Below are 21,350 nucleotides of genomic sequence, written 5' to 3' on the forward strand. Positions count from 1 at the left end.
CATTTTTAAAAGGAAGTTTTGGGAACGCAGGAGTGAAAGAATTATTTCAAGGCATGGATTGATAATTATGCTATAGAGCTCTACCAGTATATTTGCATAGGTGTTATTTCTCTTCATCTAATTATATTTTCAAGGTAATCCCACCTGCTAATACCGGTCTAAACAACTCAAATGAAGGTTTGAGGAAGCATGAATAACCACAAACCTTGAGATTTGTTTATGCCGAATGTCATAAATTTTCCTTTTGATATGATTAAATATTCATATGACAGTGGAGGGTCCTCCTTTGAAGCCTTGCTTTGTAAAATGCAGCTAAATGGCTCTTGCCTGGAGAGATCCTTTTAGAGGAGCTACCCTAAGTTTTGTCCAGTCTTTTTGATGCTGCCTGATGTATCTATATGTTAGAAGCAAAAAGAGAACTATTTGTTTGTAATCTACTGCTGGTAAAGTTCAGCGTGTAATGTTTAGCATGGAATTTGGATGCCATTTGTATGCTTTTCAACGACATTAAGTCGTTAAAATTGAGGTTCCAAAAGAGTCGAGATAGATTTTTGTTGGGCAGGGCTTTTTGTTGTTTCTTGAGTGGCCCCTTCAATGTTTTGCACATTAAGAGAAAATGTAATTTTTGCCATCACAGAATTACATGTACTCACAATGAAAATCAGTTTGCATACGTTCTCGATTAACAATATCCGCATAAATTTTGATATTTATCTGAACTGTTGAAGTTTTCTTGTACATTGTTTTTAAAAATGAATGAATTACTGTTCTCTTAAAATAACACCTAGAGAAAAAGTTTTCGAAAAATAAGAAGTCTTTGGTTGATTAAAGTTGTCATGTGTTGCTACTTTATGGGACTCACTATATAACAGCTCATTTTAGGTAGATATTTTTTTGCTTAAAATTTAGTAGTTGCTGACCATTATTTCATTTTTTTTCAAGGGATTGCAATATTGCCATCAATTTTAATTTGGTTTTAACTAACCATTTGTTTCGTTAATCACTGTGGTTTCTTGTCCTTTTTTCTACCTGTTATTTATTTTCCTGGTTTGCAATTTCTGATGATTAAGCACCGGGATGATGCGTTCTTTATATCGATCAGACTAAATGTAGAGGTATTCAGTTCATAAAACATTTGAGGCTGTACGTTTCTTTAAATTGAAGTCTTTCTGTTCTCTAAACTGTTGTCTTTTGTTTAGTGTATAGATGGCGTCCAATCGGCAGTGGAGTGGGATGTGATGGAGTTACTTCAAGCGCTGTTCAAACTGTCCACTTCTGAGGCTAACAAGGAGAAGCTAGTCAACGCAGGTCTGTTAGCAAACGTTTTCAAATGTTTGACTCAATGTTTTACAAAAATATAATGAGTTGCAAGTTACAAATAGAATTCAATCAGGTGCCACTCAAAAACTGAAAACCCGAGTGCGTGGGTTTGATGGGCTAAAGTGAAGACCGTATTCTCTGGATTCGTTGGGCCATAGTGAAGAGGCGATTGTGTAGGTCCGAATAGCAGCTACGTTGATATCTCAATTAAGGCATTTTTTCGAGATGTTCTGCCAATTTGTGTCATACCGATTTTCTTCAATTGTTAGTGGAAAACATACTGAAAGTTGTTGAAATAATTCCCGACACTAGTTTAGAAAAGTTTCTTTATCGTTAAATGGCACTGCAGGTAATTTTTGTTTAAGTTGTTCAAATCATGTAACTTTCAAAACTGAAACACGAATTTCGGAGGAAAAAAACATCCTTCCAAATGAATCCAAAATGTTGCAAGTTTTGAATTCCTGATTAAACATGCAGTGATCATTTTGGACCATTTGGCCGTTCTGCTTAAAGTGAATTGCCCCGAAGGTTTGTATGTTCTTTGGGAACTATTCACTGTCTAATTGCTCTCAAACAAAGTTTGTAAAAATTATATGAGTCCTGCGGTCTTTTTTAATACGATTTGCCGCTGGATCAGTTTCTCGTGTAACGCATTTTGAATTTTCGTCCTCAAACGGGATAAACAGGTAACGCCAGGAGGGCATTAAGGTCTCTTAGAGCCTTCACCTTACCAGTCTCTGAGAATGCGATTCACCAAAACTGTTTTGAGGAGACACCTTCACGGTGTGAAGGGTGGTTCTTAATTTTAATCGTTTGACCCCTCAGTCCACCCGCCTCCTCTTAATAACCCCCCCCCCGCACGCACAGACACATACACCCACCCCCACACCCCAAGTGCACCCTCCTCCACTTGGGGGTTTGGACCCCCTCTCGTCCAGCCCTCATAACCCTACCCCCCCCCCCCATCGCTTGACCCCTGCCCGCCCGACCCTGCTCATCCTCCTCTCTATTTGAGCATCTCTAAGCCCTAGCTAGAAGCCAACCGCTCGCTGGTCGTTTGAGAGCAATTCGCTCAACATTAGTCGGTTATGTTTCCTGAAAGAAGTTTAACCTCTAAAATATAGCCGGCAGATTGTTGGAAATTAGCCTTGATAGACGCTTGTGGCCTTCCATGGAATTGAAACAACTAAAGAAAAAAGATAGGCAGATTGACCACCAGTCCTTTAATTGACCACTGGACTTTTTGGTTTAGATTTGGTCTGTCATTTTTATGAGATTCATACTCTATAAGGAAAAAGCCCTAATAGAGCTTTTCAAAAATTAATATTTGAAATCGAAAACTCAAGACTAATATTCAAGTTTGGCACCAATTAGATGCACACTATTGGTCTTTAACTGATAATATTCATAAAATTTATAGTTCATCAAGAGTTCAGAAGTCATTTTTTGAGTGAGGTAAGTCACGCAATTTACCTAAAAACCGAACAATTGACATCACGCACACAAGTTTTAACTGCAAAGCAGTAGAAGTCACTGAAATTGAAAAAGTTGCAAGAATCATCGATGGAGACGACGAATTAAGAAAACATCGCAGTAAGTCCTGAATTACAATACAAAGAATTGATTTAGCATTGGCCTGACAAATATAAGCGGTGTTAGATGTCCAATGAGAACAATTAGTTTGACATCATTGACATTCAGCAATTTTACCACAAGAACAAAAAACAAGCAAGACTAAAAAGTCAGGTATATTTTTTACAGGCATGGTTACAATCGAAAAACAACTTTAAGAACTCATACCACTAATTAAATCCCTTTGTTGCTCAATTTTTACCGATTACACCTGTCATTACTAAGGTTGAGTGAGAAGACCAATAAGTTCAATAAATACCTGCAGAACTCAAAATACCCGCAGAACTCACTAATAGTTTTTAAATACGGGCAGCGTATAAGTCAAAGAAAGCAATAGCTATGAATTGAAAAGACTTTAAAAAACCAATGAAAACGGTCAATAATGAGACCAAGATATCAGATAACAAAGTTAACAAAAACAAAGTTAACTCAAAACTCTATATTATTTCTTGAAAACAATTGAGATGTGAAAGTTATTGAAGGGTTCAGTTTTGAACACAAACGATTTAATCGACCAAAATACCCATATTAGCCACCTATGAGGCCTGTTATTAACGAGAATTATCGATAAGACAATAAAATTTACAAAAGATCGACAAAAATTGAAAATTTAACTCATAACTTTTGAGAAAAAGTAGTGTCAAAGTCATTAAAATTAATAAACTATTGGCTCGGACCTTTATTTATGTTCTTCTTTTGCCTCATTATCAACCCATGAGACCTGTCATTGATCATAATAGTTTGTAAGACAACAGAAATAATTTTTGAAAGGGGGAAAAACAAGTATTCTTTGTGTTTTTTGACAAAAAAGTGTTCAGGTCATAAAAGTTTCAGCTGCCTCTTGATTATTTCTAGCAAATTCAACTAGGCGCAATTAGAACACAACTGTATCATACTAAAAGCACTCAAGGAAAACAGAAGTCAAATTGACGCGCGTGAAAAAAACCTCTCTCAAAAACCGAAAATTTGTTCAAACACCATTTTCTGACTACACTTTAAAGATAGTTTGAAAAATATCACGCCTTTAACCTACTCTAATTTTCGCTCCCTTTAGTCTTTCAGCGTGACTAAAAGCAACCACTCTAATTCGACTTTTCACTGACGTCAAAAAGCCGAAAAAAGCGTGAACAGATCTTTAAAAAAGACAGCACACCAATACAATCCAAATCATTTGGATGATAAAAAGCCAGGATGTCCCCAATAATAGCCGCTATTGCTTCGAGGCTATTAATAATTTTATATAAAGCTTCACAACGTGTTTATAGTAAAGACAAATCCCACGTCTTAGCAGACTACTGAAACGATTAGCAATACATGAATGGAAATAGTTTTTCCCACCGTCTTAAAAAAATATATTCTTTGTATAAAAAGGAAACAATTCTGTTCCAGGTGCTCTGCCGGTGCTGGTGAGGTTGTTAAGTGAGGGTCACGAGAGGGTGAAAATATTCTCCTTGAGGTGTCTGTGGTCTCTATCCTTCCACCCCAACAACAAGTTCCACATGCAGTGTGAGCCACTCCTCATCAACCACCTCAACACACACTCCTCTCATGTAAACCCCATGATGCGAAAACACGCTCAAGGTTTGTATCTCTGCCTATATTTACATTAGTGAGAATAGAACAATACTTTAGTTGCTTTTCAAAGTCCGGACTGAACTTTAGCAAGAAAGAATTAATTTTTTATTGTGATACAAATCAATAATAAGCGAGGAGAGATAACGAGATCATTGGTTTCTGCTATTTTCATCTACCCCTAATTACAAATTAGCAATAATCACTCAACATAGATGATAATCGATTATAACACGAGCATCATTATAATAAAATTCATTGCGTCTTGAACTAACAAACAATTGGAGTAAAATTAATGATACGGACTTCCAAAGAAATTGATTCTTCCAAAGAACAGCGAAGAAAAAATATTAAGATGATCCTTAGATTGACTAGTCGTCATTTTTACATCAAGTCTGAATCAGTACTGATCCAGTGAAATTGCAACTCTTGGATCAGTACTGTATCAGAGTTCTCATCATAGACTTGGCACTTGTTGCATCAGGTCAAGTATTCGCAGGTCTTGAGCAAGACTGGCAAGTCTTATGAAAACTGACGTGATCGGTACTGATTTGTAAAACCAACTCGCGTTTTTCACTGGCAAAGTACTGATCAAGAGTTGAAACTCGTTCTGGGAGTTTGAAGAAAATTTTGACAAACTTTTTTTTAAAAAATCTCGAAGGGATGGGAAAAGTCTTCAGACACCGAATGTTTAGATTCGTTTAAGTGACATCTCAGCCAGTATTTCCAAATGTTAGACACCATTTGACTTGTCTTATTTGTCCGTTATCAGTCAGTCAACTAAAAATAACATTGTTATTTGGTTGACCAGATGAACCCCCCCCCCCCCCCACTGTTCGACTACAACCATCTGTATTAAAAACTGATTGAACTGATGCACGAAGGTCGTGTTGAAATGTTTGGCTGATCTTGGAATGGTACAAAAAGTACCACATATTGTTGGCAACGCACGAAATGTTAACATCAAGTTTATTGTTGATATACGTATGATCTGAAAACGAGTCATAACTTGTCAGGTTAGTGTGCACAGCCAACAGCACAGTTGTCATTTAATCTTTGAAGTCCTTCAAAGATTTGAGAGAGGCGAGAAGAGAGGAAGATCAGAATAACACGTATCTATAATAGACGAGAAGGTTTCTTAAGAAAATGGTAATATAGGCACGAGCTTGCGTGTCTTGGGGAACGGTCACTTTTATATCTAACCGTCATTCGGCTAGAATTAGTTTCCATTTTGATAGACGCGCGCGCGTTGTACTAGAATTCCTAGCTCCCTCTTATAGTCGACAATGTTGCCACAACAGGGAAGCCTCCAACAGTATTAGAACTCGAAGAGATAGACACAAATGAAAATTAAGATTACGACTTGGAACTGTTGCGGCCTGCTTAAAGGCACAAAATTGCTAAGATTTTTAAATCAACATTTAGATTACTCTGACCAGGAGACACTTCGTATCTTCTGTTTTCAAGAGGTAAAGACGGAGGTACTAAGCGAAGAGATTTGTTCAATTTTGAAACTAAATTTTTTTAATTATCACTTTATGCCCAGCACTGGTCGTAGCGGTGGACTGCTAACCTTTTGGAATAGTAAGTTAACTTTTAAGCGCACAAGCAGCACTGACTCGTGCATTGTTACTACTTTTATTGATTTGAACCTATGTATTTTAAATACATACATTAAAACGTCCGAATACACAAAAGCATGTCAATTACTGAGTGATTCGATTACAAACATAGAGAATGTCTTTGAGAAAAACATAATTCTTCTTGGAGACTTTAACGCGTTCTCAAATTTGAAAAGAGACCGCGATGGAAAAAACTGCGAGGGAACAGTGACCAAAGACATGCACATCCAGATCTTCAAAAGATTAAGCCCAATCCTTAGCATATTTTTGATGGACGACGTAGCCTTGAAATTTGGAGAAAACAGATTTACACATAAATGCAAAAAAACAGGAACGCAGACAAGAATTGATTATATTTTCTCAAACAACCTTGAAAGTTTTAGTGACGTCAAAACCATAGCAACTGAGTTGAGTGATCACCACTGTGTGGAGGGAACTTTGAAAATAGGAGACAATCTTGATGTAGGTTGTGGAGTGTGGAGGCTTAATAACAATTTCCTACTGAACAATCACGAAACAATAAAAGAACTACTCCTAGAGTTGAAAATCGAATTAAATAACTATGACGAACAAAAGCAGCGATTGCGGGATGTCCTGAGGAGCATCTGCATCAACAAAAAACGCATCGATAGCAGCTATAAGCAAAATTTGCTTCGGAGTTTGAAAGAAGTCTCTTGTGAAGAGGAGAGGTGTCGTTTAGATCAAATGTTGAAGGACCTGGAACAAAAGGAAGCGGCAGAATTGCTAACGGTAATGAAAAATACGGTAAAAGAAGCATGCAACGGAAACCCAAAAGCTGTCAAAAGGTGGGTAAAATGCTGCCAACCGAAAACTTTGATACACGAGTTGCTCTTGCAAAACGGCGCTAAAACGAGCAACACAGATGAAATGTTGTCTGAATTCTCGGATTATTACAAGGACCTTTACACTGATAATGAACCAGACTCGTTACACAGATTTGAGGTGATGCGATATTACAATAAAAAGATCAGCGATGAGGAACGCAATTTTTTAGCTGCAAAGATTACGCGTTCAGAGGTAGAAAGTGCAATAAACAGTTTGAATATTGCCACGAGTCCTGGTCCAGACGGTCTAACAGCTGAATTATATCTTTATCACAGAAAAACTTTTTCGACTATTCTGTGTCCTGTTTTTCAGGCAATACTAGACGGCATGGAATTTCCTTTCTCCTTTTACAATGCGATTATCAAGCTATTACCGAAGCAAGAGGGGATAAAAGATGCTTCTGGATTTCGACCAATAAGTCTTATCAATACTGACCAAAAAATCTTCTCACATCTGATTGCGAATCGGTTCAAGCAAGTACTTGCACTTATCATTGAAAGTGACCAATATGCTTATCTTCCCAGCAGAAATATCCATGTGGCCATCAATGACTTAAAAAGCCGCGTCGATTCTCTTATGGACGAAGAATGTGTAGTAAGCGTTGACTTTTCAAAAGCTTTCGACCGTGTTGACAGGATCTACTTATTTCACATCTTGCGAAAGATGAATTTCCCTGAAAATATAGTACGAACACTTGAACGCCTCTACTCAAAAACGCAAGCCCATATCAGTGTAAACGGGTACCTAACTGAAAGAATAAGGCTGAGAAGGGGCGTCAGGCAGGGATGTCCGCTGTCAGCGCTCCTATTCATTGTTGCCCTAGAGCCCCTGCTTGATATTTTGCGGAATCACCCTTTGTCAAATTATGCAGTACCCAGACGAGTAGTGGCATACGCTGATGATGTAACTGTTTTCCTGCACAAAATCGATATAGACAACTTGTTCTCGAAAATAAAATTCTTCTGTCGTGGAACTCAGTTCAAAGTAAATCGCAAAAAAGCCAAGTTCTATGTGCAGACGAAAGAGTAGCAACTGCATCAAAAATCAAAATCTTGGGTTTATACCACGGCCTTACTTCGGAAGCTTATGAAGAAAATATTAAATTATTGGAGGAAATTTTAAGCGATAGCGAGAAATACTTCACTAAATTTATGAGTTTCAGAGCGAAAACAATTGTTATGAATACTTTTTGTGTATCACGCTTAATGAATATTGCAAGACACATTAAGGTACCAAGGACTTTAATTGAAAAATTTCAATCTCTAAGTTTGAAAGCACTTTGGGGTGAAGGGAAGAAAACGGAAGTCGCTCTCTGCCATCTTCAACGTAAAGTTGACCACGGTGGAATTGGCTGGCCAAACTTAAGACTGAAAATTCTTGCAGCAAAAGTAATTGACATTAAAAATTGTCTTTTTGGGGAGGATGCCAGTTGTAAAGCAAATTTTCTTAACAATTGGAAAAATAAGAACCGGTCGATACGCCATCTTTTGAGCGAAGTGAAGAGCGCCGGGTTCTCCTTTTTTCTACAAGATCAGAATATTTGGATCAAGCAGAACGCAAAAATTTTTCACGTGACACGCTTTTATAGACAGAGGAACGTTGAGCAATTTCTCGATGAAACGTGTAGGAACGACGGAAGCTGGGAAAAGCGTATTACGAAAAGTTCCGAGAAAATGGAAATAAGAAAACAGGATTTTGGTGAAATTACAAAATGGCTTTGGAGTCAAAATAAATTATCGGGCTTTGAGAAAAATATCTTTTTCAAATTGTTATACAATTGCATTCCGGATAAAGAAGTTCTTTGGAATCGGGGTTTGAAAAGCAATCCTATATGCTCTTTTTGCGATTCCGCTTTCGAAAACCTGAAACACTTATTTGACGATTGCCCCGTACTGCAACCATTTCTATACAGGCTGGGCGTTGAAAAACTGAGTGACCTCTTTACCGAGCTATCAACAAAGAAAGTTAAATCCGCAGCAATTGTTCTATATGACTCCTGGAATTGTGAAGCTGATGAAACTGTATTCAAACTTAATTTACTGATGAGTGATTTTAAATAACGTTTTTTTTCTTAATTGGACAATTGTAGATCAATTCTATAGAAATTGAATTATTTGCATACTAAAGTTTTCCGTGTGGGGGGACAATTTGAGATTTGCCTCTTTTTCCGAACCTGGTTCAATGAAGCAGGTAACTCAATTATAAATTAAGTTTGAATTGTAAGAGGTCAAGAAGTTACTGGCCTTGATTATTTGTCTGAATTTAACCTTAATTTTTTGATTAAAAGTTTGATTAAATGTTCAAATCCTTGGATAAGGTTTTTTGCGCTTTTTTTGACATGTCTCGTGACATTTAATGGCATTTGAAAATATTTTCAATTCTGAAGTTGCATGGTATGCTGTTGTTAATGGTTTTGTTATTTAGCTTTGATTTTTTCTAACCGTTTTCCTGCACAAGAGCGATTTGGATAACTTGTTCTCGAAAGTAAAATTTTTCTGTCGTGGAAGTAAGTTCAAAGTAAATCGCAGCAAAAATCATGACTGCGATAAAAATCAAAATCTTGGGTTTATACCACGGCCTTACTTTCCAGGCTTACGAAAAAATTTAGAGTTATTAGAGAAAATTTTTTAAGTGATAGCGAGAAGTATTTCACTAAGTTCATAAGTTTGAGAGCGAAAACAATAGTCATGAATACTTTTTGTATATAACGCTTAATGAATGTTGATAGACTTTTTAAGATACCACTTAAGAGTGAAAGTTCTTATAGCAAAAGTAACTGACATCAAAAATTGTCTATTTGTACATGATGCCGTTTGTAAAACAATTTTTCGTAAGATGTGGGGAAGCACAAGCCTGACAAGACAGCATCTTTTGGTTGAAGTAAAGAGCACCGGTTTCTCCTTATTTCTACAAGATGATGTTTGGATCAAGCGTAGTTCAAATATTTTTCACGTAGCACGCTTTTAGAGGCAAAGAAACGAATAACTTCTCGATGAACCATGTCGGAACGATGAAAGCTGAGAAAAACGTATGACGAAAAGTTTTGAGAATTTGAGAAAACAAAATTTCGGTTAAATTACGAAATGGTTTTGCAGTCACAATAAATCTCTTTTAAATTACTATGCAATTGCATTCTGGATAAGGAAGTTCTTTAGAATCGGGATCTGAAAAGCAGTCCTATGTGTTCTTTTTGCGGTTTCTTTTTAAAACCTGAAAAATTTGTTCGACGACTGTCCCACGTTGCAATCGTTTCTATACAGCTTTGGCGTTGAATAACTGAGTGATCTCTTTACCAAGTTATCGACAAAGAAAGTTAAATCGGCAGAAATTCGTCTCTATGACCGCTTTCTGCTCTTCTGTTTGTTCTCGCACTAGAACTACTTCTCTATGTTCTCTGAATGCTATCAGTTCATTCAATCAAACGAAAGGAAATTTTGCGTACGCCGATCATCTGACTCATTTCTCCGTGGATTGTGAAGTAACAATTGTTATCGAACTAATAAAAAATGGAGGGGAAATCAATCAACAGAGAAAAGTTTGAAACCATCAGTGCGCAGATTATCTCTTCATCACGTTCTGATCATCAGATCAAGCTTCTGGATGTCTGGCAGGGGAGGTGAGAATTAGAATGCTTTCTGAACGAAAATGAATTGTTTATGAAAATTAAACAAATGGTAAAGTTCTTTAATAAGTATATAAGTGGGTATGTGTTATGGGTATATGAGTTAATTACGAGATGGCTTTGGAGTCAAAATAAATTATCAGTTTTTGACCAAAAATTCTTAAAATTACTGTACAACGGCATTCCGGATAAGAAAGTCTTTTGGAATCGGGGCATGAAAAGCGATCCTCTTTGTTATCTTTGAGTTCTCTTTCGGAAATGTGAAACTTTTTTTTCGACGACTGCCCCACACTATAATCGTTTTTAAACAGGTTTGGCGTTGAGAATGCGAGTGACCTATTTACCGAGCTATCAGAAAAGCAAGTTAAATCCACAGCAATTATTCTATATGACTCCTGGACGTGTGAAGCTCATAAAACTTTTTTCAAACTTAATTTACTGATGAATGTTTTTAAATAACATTTTTTAAAATCTGACAATTCTAGATCAATGCTATAGAAATTGAATTATTTGCATACTACAGTTTTCCGTGTGGGGGAAAACTTGAGATTTCTCTCTTTTTCCGAACCTGCTTCAAAGAAGCAGGTAACCCAATTAAGAAGCAGGTAACCCAATTACAAATTAAGTGTGAATTGTAAGAGGTCAAGAAGTTACTGGCCTTGCTTATTTTTCTGAATTTAACCTCAATTTTTTGATCAAATGTTTTTTTAAAGTATGCTCAAATCCTAGGATAAGGTTCTTTGCGTTTTGTTTTTTAACATATCTTGTGACATTTAATGACATTTGAAAAGATTTTTAATTTTGAAGTTGTATGCTCTTCTCAGACCCTCCGTCACCCCAAAACCCCCTCCCTCGGTCACAAACGAATTCAAGCGCTCGCTGGTCATTTTAGAGCGATTCCCCCGACGTTTGTCGGCTTTATCCCTCTTTTGTTAAAGGATGTCGGCGATACCTCTTTAACAAAAAAACTTTAGATGATGTCGGTTGTTCTTTTTTTAAGAGTACGACACCCTCTCAATCAGTCCATCATTCACCCCCTCCTCCTTATCCACCCTCCTCCACCTGTAAATTTGGACCCACCACTTGTCCACGTTCCCCTCATTCAATCCCCCTCCCCTTCATGGCTTCACCCCCCCCCCCCCCCCCCTCCCAAAAAAACCTAAAATCTTATTCAACGAGGGCGCGACATTGTCTGCTTTGAATACAGTTTTGGCATTCAACAACTGAGTAATCATTTCACTGAATTGGCAACAAAGAAGGTTAAATTGGCAGCAACTATTCACTCACCCAGACAAAAGACGTGCCGCTCGGACGAAACTTTGTTCAAACTTAAATTATCTATCTTAATTTTTTTTAAAATTTGGTCTACGAATGCTCTAGAGATGAACTATTTGCATACTAATGTGCGGAGGACAACTTGAGATTTGTCTCTTTCCAGACCTTCATCGTTGAAGTAGGTCACTCGATGTCGAACAACGTTTTAATTGTGGAGGTTATCAGTTCAATATTTCCCTGTTTATTTAGCCCTTGTTTGCTTTTTTGTTGGTTTTCTTTCTAATTTTTACCGGGATTCCTAATTATTATGTTTAAGCTGCTATCTGTATTTAATTGCTATGGAATGAAGTTTCAAACAATTGCAGCCTGTGCGTAATTTTTCGAGTACTGTTATTCTAAGGCCTTCATACAAACTAAATTTCAGTATTTTTTCTATTGTTTGTTTTTCTTTTTACGAACAGAGGTGAGTATTTTTTCTGGGTTCTCTTTGTTTTTTTTAATTTTTCTCGCGTGTGATCCAAAAGCGAAAGAAGACAAATTGATCATTCCTGGAAAATCTCACTTAAAAAGATAACTTCTACACATACTATGTCAATTTTAATTGCGAACAAAAAATTATAATATTCCAAGAATAATGTTTTTCCAATTGTAATATAATATTCCAAGGACAAAGAATTTTGTTTTTCTGAATATTACCAGAGATCTTTTCCGTTTTTTGCCCCTCCCGGTCAGCTTAGTGGGACATTTTATTTTCACACCCAGCACGAAGTGCCACTTTTTTTACGTAATGATTTGCTTTGTAATGGTACGTGTTCTGTAACTGGAGATTGCATAACGTACTGAGGGCACAGATGGAAAAGATGTATTATCGGTTTTTGTGCATGGTAATATCGAATCTGGATTCTTTTTCGTTAGTTTTTGTAGTGAAATGATTGACCTACCAATTTTAGGTGGTGTCAGGTTCTGTTTCGTTTCCGGAGTCTTCTGATTGTTTTTTTTTGTTCAGGAGTTCACCCTTACGAACTCAAGTTAAATAGAGGACATAGGGTTGGTGAAATTGAAGTTCAGTGGAGCAGAGCTTTGTTGAACCCATCATTCAATGAACCCCCATTTATTTCTGTGGGATGGAATCAATCCTTGAATCATTGAAATGATTGTTGGGTCCCTTGTGGTCCAAATTTTTGACAAGATCTTCAGGAGTTTTTTCTGTTTTTGCTTTCTATTTGAAGCTCTGATTTTGAGATTGATTATTGATTTGTTTTCGAACATATGACTTCAACTTATTAATTAGCTAGTTACCGCCTTCATGATGTTCCTATTTGTTGCATTGTGAAAATAGTTCTGTTTGCTTTTAACAAAAATTTTGGGCAATATACTTTTATTCAATGTTTTTCTTTGTGTTTTTCTTGTTAATTTCCAGCACTGATTGTACTCGAGATTTCGCTTCACGTGGTTCTATGTTCTGGTTAATTGCTCGCAAACGAAGGTTTTAGCAGTTATATTAGTCCTCTTGGTCTTTTTATGCGGTTTTTCGCTTGACCGATTTTTCGTCTGACCCATTTGACTTTTCGTCCTCAAAAACGGCATAAACAGGTAGCTCCCAGCGAGCACTGAGTTCTCATAGAACCTTTCAGCTCACTAGTCACAAAGTAGCTGATTCACAGAAACTGTTTTGGAGACTTATACTTATGGTGTGAAGGGCGGTTTTTAGAGGTTGAACCCTCCTCCCCCCCACACACACAATTCCCCCACCGATGCACCCCCCCCCCGGCTGCGCTCACCTCCCACCCGTTCAATTAAGCTAATTTAGTAGTTTCTATGGCTACCTAGGCCGAATAAAAAGGTGTTAGAAAAGGACAAAAAATGTTTATACAAAAATTCTAGTTTTCGATTTTTCTCTACTTCGGGAATAACTGAACTCAATTTGTGAAAGAAGGCACCAGATAATATAGTTACGGAGACGCAATCGAAATATTGTTCTATCAAATTATTTAAAAATCTGAAGTTTTTAGTTTTTCAAGTTTTAAGATGGAAAAGATGTATTATCGGTTTTTGTGCATGGTAATATCGAATCTGGATTCTTTTTCGTTAGTTTTTGTAGTGAAATGATTGACCTACCAATTTTAGGTGGTGTCAGGCTCTGTTTCGTTTCCGGAGTCTTCTGATTGTTTTTTTTGTTCAGGAGTTCACCCTTACGAACTCAAGTTAAATAGAGGACATAGGGTTGGTGAAATTGAAGTTCAGTGGAGCAGAGCTTTGCTGAACCCATCATTCAATGAACCCCCATTTATTTCTGTGGGATGGAATCAATCCTTGAATCATTGAAATGATTGTTGGGTCCAGTGTGGTACAAATTTTTGACAAGATCTTCCGGAGTTTTTTTCTGTTTTTGCTTTCTATTTGAAGCTCTGATTTTGAGATTGATTATTGATTTGTTTTCGAACATATGACTTCAACTTATTAATTAGCTAGTTACTGCCTTCATGATGTTCCTATTTGTTGCATTGTGAAAATAGTTGTTTGCTTTTAACAAAAATATTGGGCAATATACTTTTTTTCAATGTTTTTCTTTGTGTTTTTCTTGTTAATTTCCAGCACTGATTGTACTCGAGATTTCGCTTCACGTGGTTCTATGTTCTGGTTAATTGCTCGCAAACGAAGGTTTTAGCAGTTATATTAGTCCTCTTGGTCTTTTTATGCGGTTTTTCGCTTGACCGATTTTTCGTCTGACCCATTTGACTTTTCGTCCTCAAAAACGGCATAAACAGGTAGCTCCCAGCGAGCACTGAGTTCTCATAGAACCTTTCAGCTCACTAGTCACAAAGTATCTGATTCACAGAAACTGTTTTGGAGACTTATACTTATGGTGTGAAGGGCGGTTTTTAGAGGTTGAACCCTCCTCCCTCCCCCCCCCCCCCCACACACACACACACACAATTCCCCCACCGATGCACCCCCCCCCCGGCTGCGCTCACCTCCCACCCGTTCAATTAAGCTAATTTAGTAGTTTCTATGGCTACCTAGGCCGAATAAAAAGGTGTTAGAAAAGGACAAAAAATGTTTATACAAAAATTCTAGTTTTCGATTTTTCTCTACTTTGGAAATAACTGAACTCAATTTGTGAAAGAAGGCACCAGATAATATAGTTACGGAGACGCAATCGAAATATTCTATCAAATTATTTAAAAATCTGAAGTTTTTAGTTTTTCATGTTTTAAGATGGAAAAGATGTATTATCGGTTTTTGTGCATGGTAATATCGAATCTGGATTCTTTTTCGTTAGTTTTTGTAGTGAAATGATTGACCTACCAATTTTAGGTGGTGTCAGGCTCTGTTTCGTTTCCGGAGTCTTCTGATTGTTTTTTTGTTCAGGAGTTCACCCTTACGAACTCAAGTTAAATAGAGGACATAGGGTTGGTGAAATTGAAGTTCAGTGGAGCAGAGCTTTGTTGAACCCATCATTCAATGAACCCCCATTTATTTCTGTGGGATGTAATCAATCCTTGAATCATTGAAATGATTGTTGGGTCCAGTGTGGTCCAAATTTTTTACAAGATCTTCCGGAGTTTTTTCTGTTTTTGCTTTCTATTTGAAGCACCTTTCTCTGATTTTGAAATTGATTATTGATTTGTTTTCGAATATATGACTTCAACTTATTAATTAGCTAGTTACCGCCTTCATGATGTTCCTATTTGTTGCATTGTGAAAATAGTTCTGTTTGCTTTTAACAAAAATATTGGGCAATATACTTTTATTCAATGTTTTTCCTTGTGTTTTCCTTGTTAATTTCCAGCACTGATTGTACTCGAGATTTCGCTTCACGTGGTTCTATGTTCTGGTTAATTGCTCGCAAACGAAGGTTTTAGCAGTTATATTAGTCCTCTTGGTCTTTTTATGCGGTTTTTCGCTTGACCGATTTTTCGTCTGACCCATTTGACTTTTCGTCCTCAAAAACGGCATAAACAGGTAGCTCCCAGCGAGCACTGAGTTCTCATAGAACCTTTCAGCTCACTAGTCACAAAGTATCTGATTCACAGAAACTGTTTTGGAGACTTATACTTAAGGTGTGAAGGGCGGTTTTTAGAGGTTGAACCCTCCTCTCCCCCCCTCACACACACACACACACACACACAATTCCCCCACCGATGCACCCCCCCCCCCCCCCCCGGCTGCGCTCACCTCCCACCCGTTCAATTAAGCTAATTTAGTAGTTTCTATGGCTACCTAGGCCGAATAAAAAGGTGTTAGAAAAGGACAAAAAATGTTTATACAAAAATTCTAGTTTTCGATTTTTCTCTACTTCGGAAATAACTGAACTCAATTTGTGAAAGAAGGCACCAGATAATATAGTTACGGAGACGCAATCAAAATATTGTTCTATCGAATTATTTAAAAATCTGAAGTTTTCAGTTTTTCAAGTTTTAAGATGGAAAAGATGTATTATCGGTTTTTGTGCATGGTAATATCGAATCTGGATTCTTTTTCGTTAGTTTTTGTAGTGAAATGATTGACCTACCAATTTTAGGTGGTGTCAGGCTCTGTTTCGTTTCCGGAGTCTTCTGATTGTTTTTTTTTGTTCAGGAGTTCACCCTTACGAACTCAAGTTAAATAGAGGACATAGGGTTGGTGAAATTGAAGTTCAGTGGAGCAGAGCTTTGTTGAACCCATCATTCAATGAACCCCCATTTATTTCTGTGGGATGGAATCATTGAAATGATTGTTGGGTCCAGTGTGGTCCAAATTTTTGACAAGATATTCCGGAGTTTTTTCTGTTTTTGCTTTCTATTTGAAGCACCTTTCTCTGATTTTGAAATTGATTATTGATTTGTTTTCGAATATATGACTTCAACTTATTAATTAGCTAGTTACCGCCTTCATGATGTTCCTATTTGTTGCATTGTGAAAATAGTTCTGTTTGCTTTTAACAAAAATATTGGGCAATATACTTTTATTCAATGTTTTTCCTTGTGTTTTCCTTGTTAATTTCCAGCACTGATTGTACTCGAGATTTCGCTTCACGTGGTTCTATGTTCTGGTTAATTGCTCGCAAACGAAGGTTTTAGCAGTTATATTAGTCCTCTTGGTCTTTTTATGCGGTTTTTCGCTTGACCGATTTTTCGTCTGACCCATTTGACTTTTCGTCCTCAAAAACGGCATAAACAGGTAGCTCCCAGCGAGCACTGAGTTCTCATAGAACCTTTCAGCTCACTAGTCACAAAGTATCTGATTCACAGAAACTGTTTTGGAGACTTATACTTAAGGTGTGAAGGGCGGTTTTTAGAGGTTGAACCCTCCTCTCCCCCCCTCACACACACACACACACACACACACACAATTCCCCCACCGATGCACCCCCCCCCCGGCTGCGCTCACCTCCCACCCGTTCAATTAAGCTAATTTAGTAGTTTCTATGGCTACCTAGGCCGAATAAAAAGGTGTTAGAAAAGGACAAAAAATATTTATACAAAAATTCTAGTTTTCGATTTTTCTCTACTTCGGAAATAACTGAACTCAATTTGTGAAAGAAGGCACCAGATAATATAGTTACGGAGACGCAATCAAAATATTGTTCTATCGAATTATTTAAAAATCTGAAGTTTTCAGTTTTTCAAGTTTTAAGATGGAAAAGATGTATTATCGGTTTTTGTGCATGGTAATATCGAATCTGGATTCTTTTTCGTTAGTTTTTGTAGTGAAATGATTGACCTACCAATTTTAGGTGGTGTCAGGCTCTGTTTCGTTTCCGGAGTCTTCTGATTGTTTTTTTTGTTCAGGAGTTCACCCTTACGAACTCAAGTTAAATAGAGGACATAGGGTTGGTGAAATTGAAGTTCAGTGGAGCAGAGCTTTGTTGAACCCATCATTCAATGAACCCCCATTTATTTCTGTGGGATGGAATCAATCCTTGAATCATTGAAATGATTGTTGGGTCCAGTGTGGTCCAAATTTTTGACAAGATATTCCGGAGTTTTTTCTGTTTTTGCTTTCTATTTGAAGCACCTTTCTCTGATTTTGAAATTGATTATTGATTTGTTTTCGAATATATGACTTCAACTTATTAATTAGCTAGTTACCGCCTTCATGATGTTCCTATTTGTTGCATTGTGAAAATAGTTCTGTTTGCTTTTAACAAAAATATTGGGCAATATACTTTTATTCAATGTTTTTCTTTGTGTTTTTCTTGTTAATTTCCAGCACTGATTGTACTCGAGATTTCGCTTCACGTGGTTCTATGTTCTGGTTAATTGCTCGCAAACGAAGGTTTTAGCAATTATATTAGTCCTCTTGGTCTTTTTATGCGGTTTTTCGCTTGACCGATTTTTCGTCTGACCCATTTGACTTTTCGTCCTCAAAAACGGCATAAACAGGTAGCTCCCAGCGAGCACTGAGTTCTCATAGAACCTTTCAGCTCACTAGTCACAAAGTATCTGATTCACAGAAACTGTTTTGGAGACTTATACTTATGGTGTGAAGGGCGGTTTTTAGAGGTTGAACCCTCCTCCCCCCCCCCCCCCCCCCCACACACACACACACACACAATTCCCCCACCGATGCACCCCCCCCCCGGCTGCGCTCACCTCCCACCCGTTCAATTAAGCTAATTTAGTAGTTTCTATGGCTACCTAGGCCGAATAAAAAGGTGTTAGAAAAGGACAAAAAATGTTTATACAAAAATTCTAGTTTTCGATTTTTCTCTACTTTGGAAATAACTGAACTCAATTTGTGAAAGAAGGCACCAGATAATATAGTTACGGAGACGCAATCGAAATATTGTTCTATCAAATTATTTAAAAATCTGAAGTTTTTTAGTTTTTTCAAGTTTTAAGCTTCTTTGTTGAGCTTGATACTCATGGAAATTGTTTTGATGTAATTTTTGGGGAAGAAATCAATATTTAGTGGATAGATTTCAAAACGTTTTTTATCCCGTTTATGTTTTCTGCCATTTTTGAAAGAATTTGTTGATGTGGAGAGGTATTGTCCCTTTGAAAACTGCTTTTCGAGGTACTTGTAGTCGAGGTACAAATAAATAATAAATAGTTCCGCGAGAAATTGCTAAAATGCGGGAGATTTTTTCGTTATTTTGCGTGTATCTCACTAGCCTGTTGCTTTATCATTTTTTCTAATCAATGTTTAAGGACTGTTGTTTATGCCATTGTTTATATTGTTCTACATTTTTATAAGTTTCTGGATTTTTTTCTAGTTTTATAAACATGAAAAAATGTCGCAAATGTTTTCATTTCCCCGAGAATATTACGGTAACCCCTTTTTCTCCGCAAAATGTGTTCTCAGATATATTTCTATGAGATTATGGTAACATTACGAAATTTTGGTTCTGGTACTACCTTTTCACCTCTCACTAAACCGTAGCTAGCTACTGACGAAGCCAACCGCTCGCCGGTCGTTTGAGAGCAATTCGCTCCGACGTTAGTCGGATATGTTTTTTTTCTTTAATATTCGGTCACTCGAGAGATTTGACTTTTCGTGAAGGCCACAGGGCTTTAGGAAGCGATTAAATACTCTTTAGAAATTTTATAGTTTCTAGGATGCATTGCTCACTGTTATTGCTAGAAGGCGAAATTCATAGTGCATGGGACATTTTTTTGAAGTCTCTGACGATACTTCCCCTTCCCAGTTAGACTAGCCTTGATATCTAGTTTACGCGGTCACACCCCCTCAGACAGGCTACAACATAATCGAGCCCCGCTTTTAGTTCGAGTGGAATTCAGTTGACGTTCGTTAATTAATAGCCGCGTCCTCAATTCTAGGCGGCTATTATAGCTACCCTGACTTCTTGGAATTGACATTTTCCATGACTTACCTCACTCAAAAAAATGACTTCTGAACTCACTTATGAAACTTTAAATTTTATTAACATATTAAAGGTCAATAGTGTGCATCTAAGTAGTGCCAAACATATATGCCCTAATTCTTGATTATTAGAGTCTTGAGTTTTTGATTTCGAATATTAATTTGGGATCTTTCCGTTTGTGCCCCCCCCCCCAAATACTACACGTGCATCTGGAGGGTGCATATAATATGCTACCACTAAGCTGAGGAGGCACAAACGGAAAAGATCCTAATTTTGAAAAAGCCCTATTAGGGCTTCTCCTTATAGAGCTTATGTGTCTCATAAAAATGACAGTCCGAAGCTAACCCAAAAAGTCTAGTGGTCTATTAAAGGACTGGTGGTCGATCTGTCTGTCTTATTTCTATAGTTGTTTCAATTCATGTAACGCCACAAGCGTCTATCGCGGCTATTTTCCGGCAATCTGCCGGCTATGTTTATGTTATGCTAGTCTGCAACAATACTGAAATAACCTTTCTTGAGTTCAGGAATCCTGTGGGTACTTCACTTTGGTCACTCCAGCAGTTCATCCTCCGGAACTTCTCGAGCACCGATAGCGGGTTCTGCTACTTCCCAGTTACTGGCTACACCGGGAATGAACGTGTCTGGCAGTGGTGGGGAACACGTGGAAGATGGGGGCGGCTGTTCCCCCAATCCAACTTGGAGGGTCAACCTCCCCAATGCAAGGCCCTGGAACTGCGTCGGATGGAGGTTCTGTCGGAGATATCGGATCTCACGTGTACATTAGTGTGGACGAGTATGAGAATGCTGCTGTGAAGAGAATTAAGGTATGGTTCTGTGCTTTCTCAGAAACTGTTTTTCGTTGTTCAACAGCCGCGTGAGGTGTTCTCATGGCTATTGTTTTTGTTTTCGAGGGGAACAATGTTCAGTACAACAGAACTTCGTTTTGCCTGTCTAGCTAAATGGCGAAATTGCGTGCTTTGTTTTTTCCATCTAAGTGGCACTTAAATTTCGGCACAAATTCTTTTGTCATGAAAACAGATTGAAACGACAGACTGACGCAGGGTTGTACATGATTTGATTGGGAAACTGCCCTTTACTTCGTCGTAGTAAAGCAATGATTCCGTAGAAGAGTGCTTAAAAAAGTTAGAAAAACAATCTTAACAACAGTGATCCATCAATGTTATTTAATTGCCCTCGAACGAAGTTAGAGTTAAGCAGTACTAGTCACGGCTGTGAAGACATGCCGCTCTCCCACTTAAGACTCCCTAAGCTCGTTTGACAGCAATTACCCTACGCTACTCTGTTATGTTTTAATCATTGCTGTGTACTTTGACAGGGCAAACTGGTGGGTTGTGGGCGGCAGGCAGTGACTCTTGATGAGAGTTCGACTACTTCCTATATAGACTCGATCTCGTCAATGATAGAAACTGCCTCTTGTCTCCTACTCTGCTGCTCGCTCAGGTACAATACGCCTCAAACTTATTCAGCCTATTGATTATTTTTTAAGTCAGAAACATGTAAATTATATTAACCATTTGGTTATTGTTACATGCCAGAAAGTTATAAATGAAACATTATTTAATTCTTATGAAACGTTATTATTAAATCTAACATTCTTTTTTTGCCGTCGCACAACACTTGAGTACATTTA

General features: G+C 37.5%; 1 pseudogene; it reads left to right on the plus strand.

Annotated features, from left to right (window-relative positions):
- Positions 1 to 21,350, plus strand: part of LOC142354626 (uncharacterized) — a 69,892-nt pseudogene that overhangs the window by 13,452 nt on the left and 35,090 nt on the right.

This window comes from Convolutriloba macropyga, chromosome 15, assembly GCF_964194025.1.
Source record: "Convolutriloba macropyga chromosome 15, txConMacr16.3, whole genome shotgun sequence".
NCBI classification, from domain to species: domain Eukaryota; kingdom Metazoa; phylum Xenacoelomorpha; order Acoela; family Convolutidae; genus Convolutriloba; species Convolutriloba macropyga.